The sequence below is a fragment of the Eleutherodactylus coqui genome, chromosome 7 (assembly GCF_035609145.1).
Source record: "Eleutherodactylus coqui strain aEleCoq1 chromosome 7, aEleCoq1.hap1, whole genome shotgun sequence".
NCBI classification, from domain to species: domain Eukaryota; kingdom Metazoa; phylum Chordata; class Amphibia; order Anura; family Eleutherodactylidae; genus Eleutherodactylus; species Eleutherodactylus coqui.
In genome coordinates this window covers 64,890,106-64,902,467 of record NC_089843.1, presented here as the reverse complement: position 1 = coordinate 64,902,467, position 12,362 = coordinate 64,890,106, and the positions used below count along the sequence as shown (strand labels likewise).

At 44.3% G+C, this 12,362-nt stretch overlaps 1 protein-coding gene across 8 annotated transcripts in view; it reads right to left on the bottom strand.

Annotated features, from left to right (window-relative positions):
• Window positions 1-12,362, bottom strand: part of APBB2 (amyloid beta precursor protein binding family B member 2) — a 324,093-nt gene that overhangs the window by 24,760 nt on the left and 286,971 nt on the right. The window contains exon 1 of one of the 8 annotated variants that reach the window (XM_066573157.1): window positions 10,227-10,507. The exons of the other annotated variants lie outside the window; for them this stretch is intronic. The gene's annotated coding sequence lies outside the window, so the exon portion shown is untranslated. Of the gene's footprint in view, window positions 1-10,226; window positions 10,508-12,362 lie in introns of those variants that run through there. 8 annotated transcript variants of the gene reach the window in all.

Sequence of the window (12,362 nt, the reverse complement as noted above, 5' to 3'; positions counted from 1 at the left end):
AATTCCGTGTACAAATACATGCGCCCGTGTGCATTTGGACTTGCACCAGGATTTGGTTCAATAAATGTGATATTGCTGCCCTGTGCTAACATTGAGATCCGAGAAGTATTTGCATTTATTTCTGTTACATTGCAGCCTCCTTCACACAGGCATTGTGATTATCGGCCTCCAGCATCGCGGCTGAAAATCGTGTGAACGATAGAAAGCTGCGACCAAGTTTTCCCATCCATTTACACGGCCGGGTGTGGCGTACATGTGCCGCAGCATTGAATTCTGTCAGCCTGCTGATCACGGCAATAGAAGCTCCCATAGAAGCTCCCATAGAAATGTCCCATTTCTAGCTGTTTTCAGACAGCTCTGTACATTGTGCAGGTGGTACTGCAGGCTGAATCCTATTCAAGTGAAAGGGACTCAGCCTGCAGTACCAGCCTGGGCCACTGTGCAGAGCTGTGTGAAAAGAGCTAGAAGTCAGACAACTCCTATAGCCAGTCTGCAGACTTGCTCTGTCTAATGAGAAATCTACCATCTACCATTCTCTTCATTACTGGGATACCATTTTCAAAAATTATTCAGGCTGCCTTAAATGGAATGTATTATCAGAAAAAAACATTATTTAATTATAGTTTTTATTCTAAACATTTTTTAATCTGGCGAAGTTTTAAAATTAAAAAAGAATCCTGAAGCCTTTAGCTACACCCCTGTATATAAGCTTATGGCTGTGATAGTCTCATCGAGCGCCGGCTGTCGCTCAATCCAATCACAGCGCTCGCTTTGCTGCAGGCGGGGTATTCAAAGCCCCGTCACCAGAAAGAAACTGAGATGTCAGAGCAGAGGACACTGCAGCGCTGTGTACAAACCCCCTTCCCTGCCCTCCTACAAAAATAAGACACTGTGTCTCTTTTGGGGCAAAAATTAATATAAGACAGTGTCTTATTTTTGGAGAAACACGGTAGTTCAGTGAACCCTACTGTAAATCGGGCTCCGAGGCAGACGTATGGTCACTGTACCTATGTAACAAAGGTGCATCGGAGGAAAAGACTTTAATTTTCACGGCAGTATCAGAATTGGACCACCGCTGAGTGGCAAAGGGTCGCCTTCTTCGATAAGTCATGGTTTCTGCTTCCTCGAACGGATGGATGTTGGTTTGTCAGGCGAGAAACATGAGAGAACAAACACCCTGCAATCATTGCTGGTAAAGCAGAAGCTGGTGGTGGCAGCGTTATGATCTGGGGAGTTTTTTCTGTTATTCTCTGGGCCGCTCATCCATGTGGAAGGCACTCTGAACTAATATGGTTATAAATCCATCCTTGTAGATCACGTACATCCGTACATGCTGTTTGTCTTCCCTGGGGCAGATGGGATCTTCCAGCAAGACAATGTGACATATCACACAAGTAGGAATGTCCAATAGTGGAAGGAAAAGCATGAAAAACACTTGCAAGTACTTCCCTGGCCCCTAATTCCCCAGACTTGAATCCAAATGAGTATCTGTTGGACCATCCCGGTCGTGATGTTCACTCCATGGATCCAGCCTCTATGCATCCAGCAACTGTGGGATGCAGTCAGCATGGCTCCAGATACCCGGGGCCACCTACCAGCACCTTATAGTCTCTCCCAGCCCATCTACTGTCCGTGCGGCAGTTACTCTGGATATTAGCTGGTGGTCATAATAATGTGACTCGACTCTGTATGAGCTAATTGTCTATTGCCTAGTTTAAAAAAAAAATCTATTTTCCTATATCCTATTAGTGACTCCTTAGGTAAAGGGGTTGTCTGGGATAGTTGTGAGCGCCCATGCAAATGTTCTATTATTTCAATGTGTGTGGAATACCGCGGATCGTCTGTGCGGGTGATGATCGTGGATTCCGCAATTCAAATTCTCCTGTGTGCAACCGGCCTTAAATTGGATCTTTCACATCCTTATGTCAGTGCGTGGCTTTGCTGCTGAGCCCATCACCACCCTTCATTTCTTCCTACTCACTCTTCTTAGACTTGGATCCTAGCACTGTGAATGTGTCAGGTGGGCAGTCCCTACCACTCATTGCTAATCAATGATGTCAGATTTGATGGCAGTGAGCATAAGGACTGCCCACTTGACACATTCACAGTGCCAGAAGTTAATCCAAAATCCAGGACTAAATCTGCAGCAAATCAGCTATATGTGAACACGCTCATAGTGTGAATTCATATCTGTGTCTGGCAATCAGGTGAGCACAACATCGTGCCCAGAAACTCAATCCGATATTGCACTCGCCTATGTGTCATTTACCTGTAGATGCCAGGCGTTTTTCAGGCAAAAGCAACTCCCATCACTTTTGGGAAATTCCGATTCTCTCGTGTAAGTTTCCCGCGTGATAGACAATCGTGTTTCCCATTGATTTCAGTAGGAAACCTCGCATCGCACTCCCATACACATTGATGGGTGATGTGTTCCGGGGAATGTAAAAAGTTAGAGCCTGCCATGATATTTTATCGTACCGCATCGCTCGTGTGTAGGACTCCATTCCAAAGAACGGGGTTTATCATGGGGTCTTGCAACGCACAGACCTCGCACGATTTTCTCTGGGATTGTTCTCTAGTGACACATTTTACTTTATATCTAGGGTAAATTTTGGTTGGTATGTTTTATGTTTATTTAGAAAAAAAAATCTAAATTTAGAGAAAGTTTGGAAAAAATTAGAATTTTTCAAAATGTAATAATTTCTGTGCGTAATCCAGATATTTAGTAACTATTTTGTGTGGCGTGACTAACATTTACAATATGTGTACTTTGTGTAGGCATGATTTCTTAACTTTAGTTTTTATCTTTCCGGACGTTTTGAGGCTTATAGGTACAGCAGCAATTGTGCAAATTTGGAAGAATATTCCCAAACTCAATGAATGTTTCACAGTCCTCAACTTCCTGGAGACCCTGCTGATTGTTCTCCAGACTTCAACCCTTTGCAATCCAATTTTGGATTCAGGGTTTCCTAGGGGTCTCTCTCTTTCTGCCATTATACAATGCCGCCATCTGCTGGCTAGAGCCAGTACTGCGGTACATAACATACTGGAGAGGCCCCCGACAACAGAGCGGCCAGCAATATACAGTAAGAATACCCTGCTGGACGTCTTCCGACATCAGAGCTGTACAGCCTTCAATCAGAATGTCTTTAGACGTCAGACAGTGGATTGGAAAGGGTTAAAGCACGCTAATCGTGGTAAAAAGCGCCCGTGTGAGGGAGGCCTTAGGAAGGTGCCAGGTTGGATTAGCTGAGGGGACAGGGCGTCGTGCGCTGTATTTTTTATACTCTTCCGCTTCCTAGTTCCCGCCGCTGAAGTCGGATATAGGACGGCGGTGAGCCGGACGGGAAAAAGGAAGCAGTATGAAAAATCCAGCACCCGACTCGCTGTCACCTCGCCTAACAGCAACATAACCTAGTTCATGATGCTTTAGGCGGTTGACAGGTTCCATTTAAAAACTCTTGATTGATTTGACAGCAATTTAATTTTGCGTAACTGGAAAAATCCTTTAAGTCAAACTAATACTTCTGTTCAGTCTAAACGAATCAGATTAAGGCCGAGTGTCCATAGCATGATCCGTAGCGATAAATCATGAGAAGCACGTATGACTCGCTTTCCGTAGTATAACTATGGAAAGCGCAGCCCAATGTACAAGAGTGGAAAATCGCTTTTGATTTTCTGCTTGCATCTAAAAATCACAGCATGCCACGATTTGCCGCGATTCTCCGAGATGAACCAATCATTAAGATAGATTCATCGCGGAAAATCACAGTGACATTTGTGCTCCCCCGCGGCGGAATATCACTTGCGTGGACTCTCAGCCTAAAACGGAAATAGATACATCAGCCCTAAATCAGTTAAAAACGGATCCGTTCAAAAAGGACTCAAAACGCAGAATCGAATTCACCCTTCTTGCAACTGCGTGTAGCAATTACATAATCATCCTTATGTCATTGGTCTAGTTGGTTGCAGTCCAACGTATAAGTTTATCAATGTTGTAAAGCAATTCATTCTCCATGTACTGACATCCTGCTAGATTGTAGTGGCCTGTGCTTATGCACCAAAGCCAATCTGAGCAAGTGGAGCTGCAGTGTAAACCATGGGAGGCAGTAGCCTAAGGGCCCCTTCATATGCAGTAGGTTCAGTCACATTCCCTTCTCGCGCACACAAAAAAATAGAACCTACTCTATCTTTGCGCATCAGGAGTCCCCATATTGGTCTAAGGGAGGTGCATAAATGCAGTACAATGCGTGCGCAGATGCAGAATACACTGCGCAACTGCAATGGAAAAAGAGCACACCCGGGGATTTTTTAGACTTAAAGCCCATTTAAATCAGAGTGTTGGTGTGTCCGGTGCGCAAATGAACATGCCCTGTGTGCGAAAAAAAGTACAGTAAAATACACGGATATACACGCAAAAAACCTTGTTCATAGTGCAAACTTCGTTCATTGTTCAAAAACGCACCAAAATCTGCACTTCTACTGCAGCTGCGGATTTTCATGCGGAATTGCCGGTAGGATTCTGCTATTCTCAGTTCTACACCAAAATCTATAGGTTAGCAGTATGGATTCTGATGCTGAATATTGCGCAGGTGGAATATTCCATCCTGTGTGAAAGGTCCCTAAAACGATCCTGAAGTTATATCTTTAGGTCCGCACCTATGCAAAGTTCATGCCCTGGCCTAGTGAATGCACATTACAGGGGCGAAGGATCCGACTCCTATGACATATCTTCATTAGGGCTTAAATAGACTAATTTGTTTACGTACGCAAAATGTGACAATGTGAATCCATTGATTTCAATGGGTTCGTTCTCATGAGTGTGTTTCTTGCACACAATTGCTGCATGCGAGAAAAGATAGGTCTCGCCAAATCTTTCTGCGTGTGCGTGTGAAACGAACGCCCGCAAAATGTCACAAAGCGAACCCACTGATTTCTATGGGTTCGTTCCCATGAGCTTGTTTCTCACACACAATTCCTGCTCGCGAAAGAAAGATAGGACTTGCCCTATCTTTCTCTGTGTTACGCCGAAAGCTGCCATAGAAGTCTATAGCAGATTTAAAAAATCAAGGGGAAGCATGTGACCCGGAGTCCAACCCTTGTTCATGTGCAAATACACCCCATTGTGGCCAGAGTATTTGCGCGTATGTTCGTCTGTTGAAGCCCTTAAACATACATGGCAATAAATAAGTGCCACACTTTACCTACAGGATACTGCCCAATGATACCAGCAGTCAGCATGTGACTCCTATACATTACAGTAAAAAACATATAAATGAAAACACAAGTAAGCTAACGCTCTATAGCAAACAATAGTCCCCACTTGGTTGGCTCACTTGCTGGAGAATGAGCACTAAAACACCACTAAGTAGAGCAGCGGCACCTCTTGACATGCATAAATGAAGACCAATGATCCTGTTGTAGAATAGCAACAAGCACTGAGTAAGTGAGAATGAACAAGCAAAGTTTGGAAAGTCTCTTTATCAAGTCCTACTCATGTCCTCTGATGGGCATATGAGCAAAAACACAAAGTCCACTTTATAATAGCAAGTGAGTGAAAACTCACTCCAGATGGTAGGGTGCACCACTCTCATTTACACCAGTCCTCTGTGGTAGGCACTGACGTCACTGTAGAGTAAGGATGCGACACAGACCACACTACTTCTACACAGAGGGATCATTTGTCTTCATTTATGCACTTCAACAGGTGCCAACGCTCTATTTATCCATCTTTATCTGTTTAGTTGGGGTGACTCTCGGACACTTTATTGATCAGCCCTCTCCACGCGGTTCTGCTTTAGTATGGCTTCTTTCAGTGCAATCATTTGCACGTTGGTGTCGGCCTTGATAGCATCAAGCCAGCTCATTCTTCGGCGTCCAGATCTTCTTTTGACACTAACCACTCCAAGCATTATTCATGTTTCTAATAAATTAGCTCACATTGTGTGGCCGAAGTATGAGAGTCGCGGGTTCGTAATTTTGCCCTACAATTACAACTTTGGTGTTGCAGCCGTGCTGAAGCCTTCGCCTTGCTTGCAGGCCAGACCAGGGTTTGGCTGTGTCCTTACCTCTCCTGGAGCTGAGGGGTGTGGTGGTTGCAAGAGTGATGTCAGTCCTCACCTGGTGCTGAGTAGCTCTACTATTAGTTAAGCAGTACTAGTACTGACCCCTATGCTGGTCAATGCTTCAGTTGCCGCTGGAGAGCTGCTGTGGAACACACCCGGGTTGAAGCTCCTTTCCTTACAAGCTAAGTTCTTTATTTCTGCTTTGTTTGGTTTTTCTGTTCTTTTATTTTGGTATTAGGGCTCCCATTCAGGGAATTGTCAGTGGCCCAGGCACGCGTGCGGGTCCGCACCTATCGGAGCGATCGGCCCGCCGAGTAGGCAGGGCCCCCTCCCGGGTTAGGGGTCTGTAGGGAGAGGTATTCCCGTTGTTTAGTATTTTCATTGCACTGCTGTGCCTTTTCGTTTGTTTTGGATATTGCTCGTCCGGTTGGACGCGACATTCGGTTTGATTAAAACGTAACTTTTATTTTGGGTCCAGCCTCTCCATTGCGGTCCATTTTCAATTTTGAGGCAGTTGAAGTCTGCTAAAAGAGACTTTCCAAAGATTGCTTGTTCATTCTCACTTATTCAGTGCTTGCTGCTACTCTACAGCAGGATCATTGGTCTTCATTTATGCATGTCAAGAGGTGCCGCTGCTCTACTTAGTGGTGTTTTAGTTGAAGTCTTGCACTGCTCCGATTTCTTCACTGTTGATTTAGATTTTTCTGTGCCATTACCGGCTGATGTTACTATTCTTTTTAACGCTTAGTATTAGTTGTTGAAGATCTTCCTGACTTTCTGCCAGCAAGGTTGTATCATCTGCATATCTGAGATTGTTGATGCTTCTTCCACCGATCTTGACTACGATGTTGGATACATCTATATTGCATTGCCTCAAAATCACCTCTTCATATAGGTGGAACAATGCAGGGGATAAGATACAACATTGGCGTACGCCCTTCACGATTTTGAATCATTCCATGTTACTGTTGGGAGGTCCTGACGGCATGAGTTGCCCCAGATGTCCCGGGACTCCCAGTTGTCTTAGGCATGGCCACAACTTGTCGTGTTCAATGCAATCGAAGGCTTTGCTGTAATCGATGAAGCATATGTACACCTCCTTCTGGTATTCCCGGGCCTTTTCCATGATCCATCAGAGATTTGCAATTTGGTCTCTTGTTCCTCTTCCTTTCTTTTGCTCTATTTAGTGATGTCTTAATGCTCATTCTCTGCGAAGTGAGTTAGCCAAGTGAGGATTATTGTTTGTCCATGGTTGGTTTGATGCAGAAGCATATTCGCTTACTTGGGTTTACTTTAATAAAGTTTCTAGATTTTTATTCCAAATTAAAGCTACCCTCTGGCTCCGAGACAGGAGACAGAGGTGGTGGGGGGTGGGGGGGGAAACGTGTAGTTGTCCTTCTCTGCCGTTCCTCTAACCCATCAGTTCTGGTACTGTTTTTTGGCTGTCCAAGATGCTGCTGTAATTTTCTAACTACATAGTGAACACTGCGCACTGCTCTCTGATTGGCCAGTGCTGATCGTGTGTGCCCAATCAGAGCGCATGCATAGTGCACTGGCACGGGACCCGGAACTAGTAGCTAGGAGGAAGCCAGAGAAGAACAAGTGCAGGAAAAATACCACCCTCCCGAATTTTGAACAGACCTGGTGTGTAGAAAGCTCCACCCACTCAAGTGCTATTGCATTCTTAAAGGGGTTGTCCACTTTAGAAAACCCTATTATTGAATTCGGGGTTAACAGAAGGAAGTCCTCCGTTCAGACCTCTCCATCTCTTTTGCAAAGCGGACAGCGGTTACAAACAGTGCCTTTCATTCTGGAGGACCTGTCCTACATTACACAGACAATCTATTGATATGAATAGGCACTCTGTAATGTCTCATTTCTGCTGTGATGGAACTTCAGGGAAGTTGAGCACTTGCTCCCAACTTTCCCCCCAGATTTCAGCTGATCACTGTAGTCCCAGCAGAGGCACATTTTGTGATCAGCTTATTGTCAAGGGACTCTTCTAAGAAGTAAGGATTGTCCATAGTGGAGAACCACTTTAAAGATGTTATGAGGTATTTATCATCAGGGGAATTTTTGACGCCAGAATTCTGGCAGCTTTTCTTCCCTTCTTGGGTTTAAAGATGCAACACATTAATGAAATATCACAGGATGCTGATAAATGTGTTAGATATTTAAATATGTCTAGAGATGTGAAATCACTCCGTACACCATTCAGTTACTGGATTGAGATTGTTAAAAGTTTGGCGACTTTTTAAAAAGTGATGTCATAAATGACTCTAGAAAAAGGGGCGTGGCTTAAGTGGACTAAGGTTCTGAAATGTGGAATAAGAAGTTCTTTTTGGTGCAAATCAGTAAATTTGCCTAAATTACACCAGAATTCTGCCCCGACACTAATAATAAATGTGCACATCTACAGGTACAATATAAGGGATGATTCTATAGATGGGCCAACCAGAGCTCATATAACCATTAAAGGGGTTATCCTAAAATTGACTTTTATAACTTATCACCTCATTAATCCTGAGAATGGGAGTTCCGTGTTCTCCTCTTCTCCTCATTGCTTGCACAGAGTGACACAGTGAATGGAGCCCAAATGCAGCAGTGGTCACACATGCACAGCATTGCTCCTTTCATTTCAACAGGGCTAACTAAATAGCCAAGCATAAGCGCTCAGCTATCTTCACCAGTTCCATTAAAGATGAATGGAGTGGCACAGCGCATGCTCAACCACCACTCCGTTCAATCTCCTACTCACTGGAGGAGGTGCAGTGAGCCCATGCTACAAGGAGATGGGGACACAGGCAGCTTGTTTTTGGGATCGTTGGGGGTCTCAGCTGTGAGACCTCCACTGAATAGACTTTTATCTGATAAAAGTCTATTTGCTACAACCACTTTAAGGTGCACAAAGTAAATCTATAGTAGGGTCTATGCATATATCATTGCTCCCTACACAGACTATGTACAGACACAAAGCCACATCTTTACAGCTCCTAGGGTGTGCCATATTCTGCACACTTGTAAGTGCGGATATCTCCCTAATACATCATGTACTAGTTTTATATTGGGTAAGGAAAGGTGTGGTTTCTCCTTAGGGAGAGCACCTAAAAGATGTGAGTAGACTTATAAGGCCATGCATGCGCCTCTAGGAACTTTATGCCAATGGAAAGATGGAACAATGCCTCTACAGCACCACCTATAGGAAGTCAATGTCAAACCTTCTAACAGGCCTGGGAATATAAGCTAAAGCCGCCTCCAGATGGAAAAGATAGCCCTGCACAGACAGTCTATTTTGGTGTTTTTGCCCCTCATCAGTGTGCAGTGCGTTGCTAGCTGGCTTGGTGAGAGGCCTGTGACATGTTGTCAGGAAGACTATGGTTTCTCCTTAGGAAGAGCACCTAGCAGATGTGAGAAGACCTATAAAGCCAAGCATGCTCTTCTGGGAAATGTATGCAAATGAGAAGATGGAACAATTCCTTTACAGTATCATCCTATTAGAAGGCAGCATTCCTGCAAGTCAATGCTGACCTTTTAACAAGCCTTGTAACAACGACTGGGAACATAAGCCAAGCCAATTTTTATGCTCATGGATTGATATTGAATGTGTGATTTTAAAAAAATCTACGTGCCTCCATATAAAGTTGGAGTCACACTTTGGCCCTACAGGATGCTAGAAGGGCCATATTACAAACCTATAGAACACAGATCCGTAATACGACCAAGTGCCTGTGCCAGTAAGGAAAGTGGAGCAACAATACATCCATCGGTCTAGGTATAAAAAAGACATGAGGACATCTCTTATCGTTAATGTCACTGCTGATCTCATGCATGCCTTGACTTGACCGTACCACCTTAATCGGGTATAAAAAAGGGCCAAGAATAGTAATTACAATACTAACGAGTTTCATACAGCAGCCATAATAAATTGCAACGGACTCATCGGTAAGATTCACCTCGAAACAAAGGTCTCCAGCACCCACCAAAAACATCAACGTCACTGCATGCCATAGATTAACATTTTGGATGAAGAATTGGTTACAATGTTGCTAATAAGAAAAGGGCAACAATGTGACGGATTGATCATTCCCAGCAGGTTGGCATTATAGACACATATTCACAGGTATAAGGCATAGAGCATGCAATAGGAAGGAAAAGAGTTACCTCTCCCTGTGTCCACGGCAGCGGGAAAGAACAGAGCAGAGAAGGCAAGTTAGGAAAAAAATCAACAAAATGCAAGAGATCCAAAGCACAAAGCGGCACAGCCAGACTCTATCCAGTCCACGCTCTCACACACTGGCTCTTAGGTTCAAGACATCAATGGACCAGTAATTGCTTTCCTAAGCTGGTAAAGCAGCGAAGCAGCTGAAGCAAAAACCACATCAAGATCTAAGAAAGGAAAGCCGGCAAGAAGGGAGGGAGAAAAAAAAATCTCCTTCCAAAGGACACGGAGCAGCTGCAGGGGTTGTTGTAGTGGGATGGAACAAGGAAAGCAAAGGCAAGCAGCTGGATGTGGAGATGCAGCATATGCATGTGTAACCTCATCAGGATCTTCATGGCTAGTGGGGGGCAGGGGATGTGATAAATCACAGCATCATGCAGAATGCAGGCAGCCACACTTCTTCATACACACCAAACTTATTTCCATGTGTCTCAAGCGAATGATGGAGTGGAGCTCTTCACGGCGTTATTGTTCCAGGGCGGAATACAGATTACCGGGGTGTTCTCACTGGTATAATCTATACAAATAACCCTTCTCTGTCGAAACTCCGGCCATCTGCTCGCTGTCCACATTAATCACCTTTTTAATTTTCGCAGATGCATGACATAGGAATCGTGGTCGTTAAAAGATACTTAACATTTTCAATGAAACATTCAAGATTTGACATTATTATTGGCAGAGAATCTCTGAAGCTGTTAGTTTCATCTCTTTCTGAGAAAGTTGGGTGACAAGTAGTAGAGTCACCAATACAGCTCCCATAGAGGTTGTCACACAACCATGGCCGGACTTTGCTACATGCGACCAGCGTAGTCAAAAAGGGCACTGGCCACTAGATATAACCTGGGGGTGATTGTCCCCCCTTAGGTCTACCCATCCAGAAGATCTTTATCCATGTAGCAGTGTCTTGTGGTGCTACATGAATTGTCTTCTTCCTGGCTGTTTCTCTGACCCTCTGATGTTCCAAGGCATCACTGTCAACCTATCAGCACACCCACAACACAACTGCTTAGTTCTGCCACTGTTTTATGTTATGAGCTTGGTTCTAGGGCTGTATTTGTGTTATGAGCTTGGTTCTGGTGCTGTATTTATGTTATGAGCTTGGTTCTGGTGCTGTATTTATATTATGCTGCAACTAATGTAGACCCCTAGGGAACCAGGTAAGTAAATCATGAAAATTAATTTCTCAGAGGGCAAAAAGGACCTCTCTATATTTCCCACTAAGCTATATCTTGGAAATTAAAATATAACCTTTCTTAGACACTGTTAAAAACACCCAATTAAAATCACAGGTAAGTACCCCTATTGTTGTAATGGTACAATAACCTGCTATCACCAGTCGAATAATAGTGGACCCTATTACTGCAGATCCGGGTTTTGCAAGAAGAAGGCACAACACTGCCACTAAAACTATATAGCAAGCCAAGCCCACTTCTAGTGGCCAGTTATTGTACCCTTGCAACATATAGACCTCATGCCCATGGCTGAGTCGGATTCTGACTGCGAAGTCTTGCAGCAGAATCAGACCCAGCGCCCCCCCCCCCCCCCCCCCCCCCGAGACCTTATACTCACCTCTCCAGATCTGCCGCAAGCGTCTCGTCCGGCGAGCTGGTGCACATGTGTAGTGCAGCGCATGACACGCCTGCGCTGGGCGGTGATACGATTTCCCGCGATACTTCACAGCGGAAGTATCGTGGCATGGACGACTTCCATTGACTGCGATTTTACGCACAAGTTAGAACATGTTGTGATTCTTCCCCGCGAGGGGAAACTCACAGTTCATTTCCACTCGTGGGCAGGGGAGAATCATTTAATACGGCGTGTCTATGGACAAACATTTTTGCGTAATTCGTGGCGGGCGTCTGGCTGCAAATTCCACAGCGATAATCCGCCCCTGTTATTTTAATTAGGTGTTTTTAACAGTATCTAATAAAGGTTATATTTTATTAGTGGGCAATATATAGAGATGCTTTTTGCCCTTTGTAGAATTAGCTTCGCAGTATTTATATTATGAGCTTGGTTTTGGTGCTCTATTTATGTAGGAAGCTTGGCTCTGGAGGTGTATTTATGTACCATGCTTG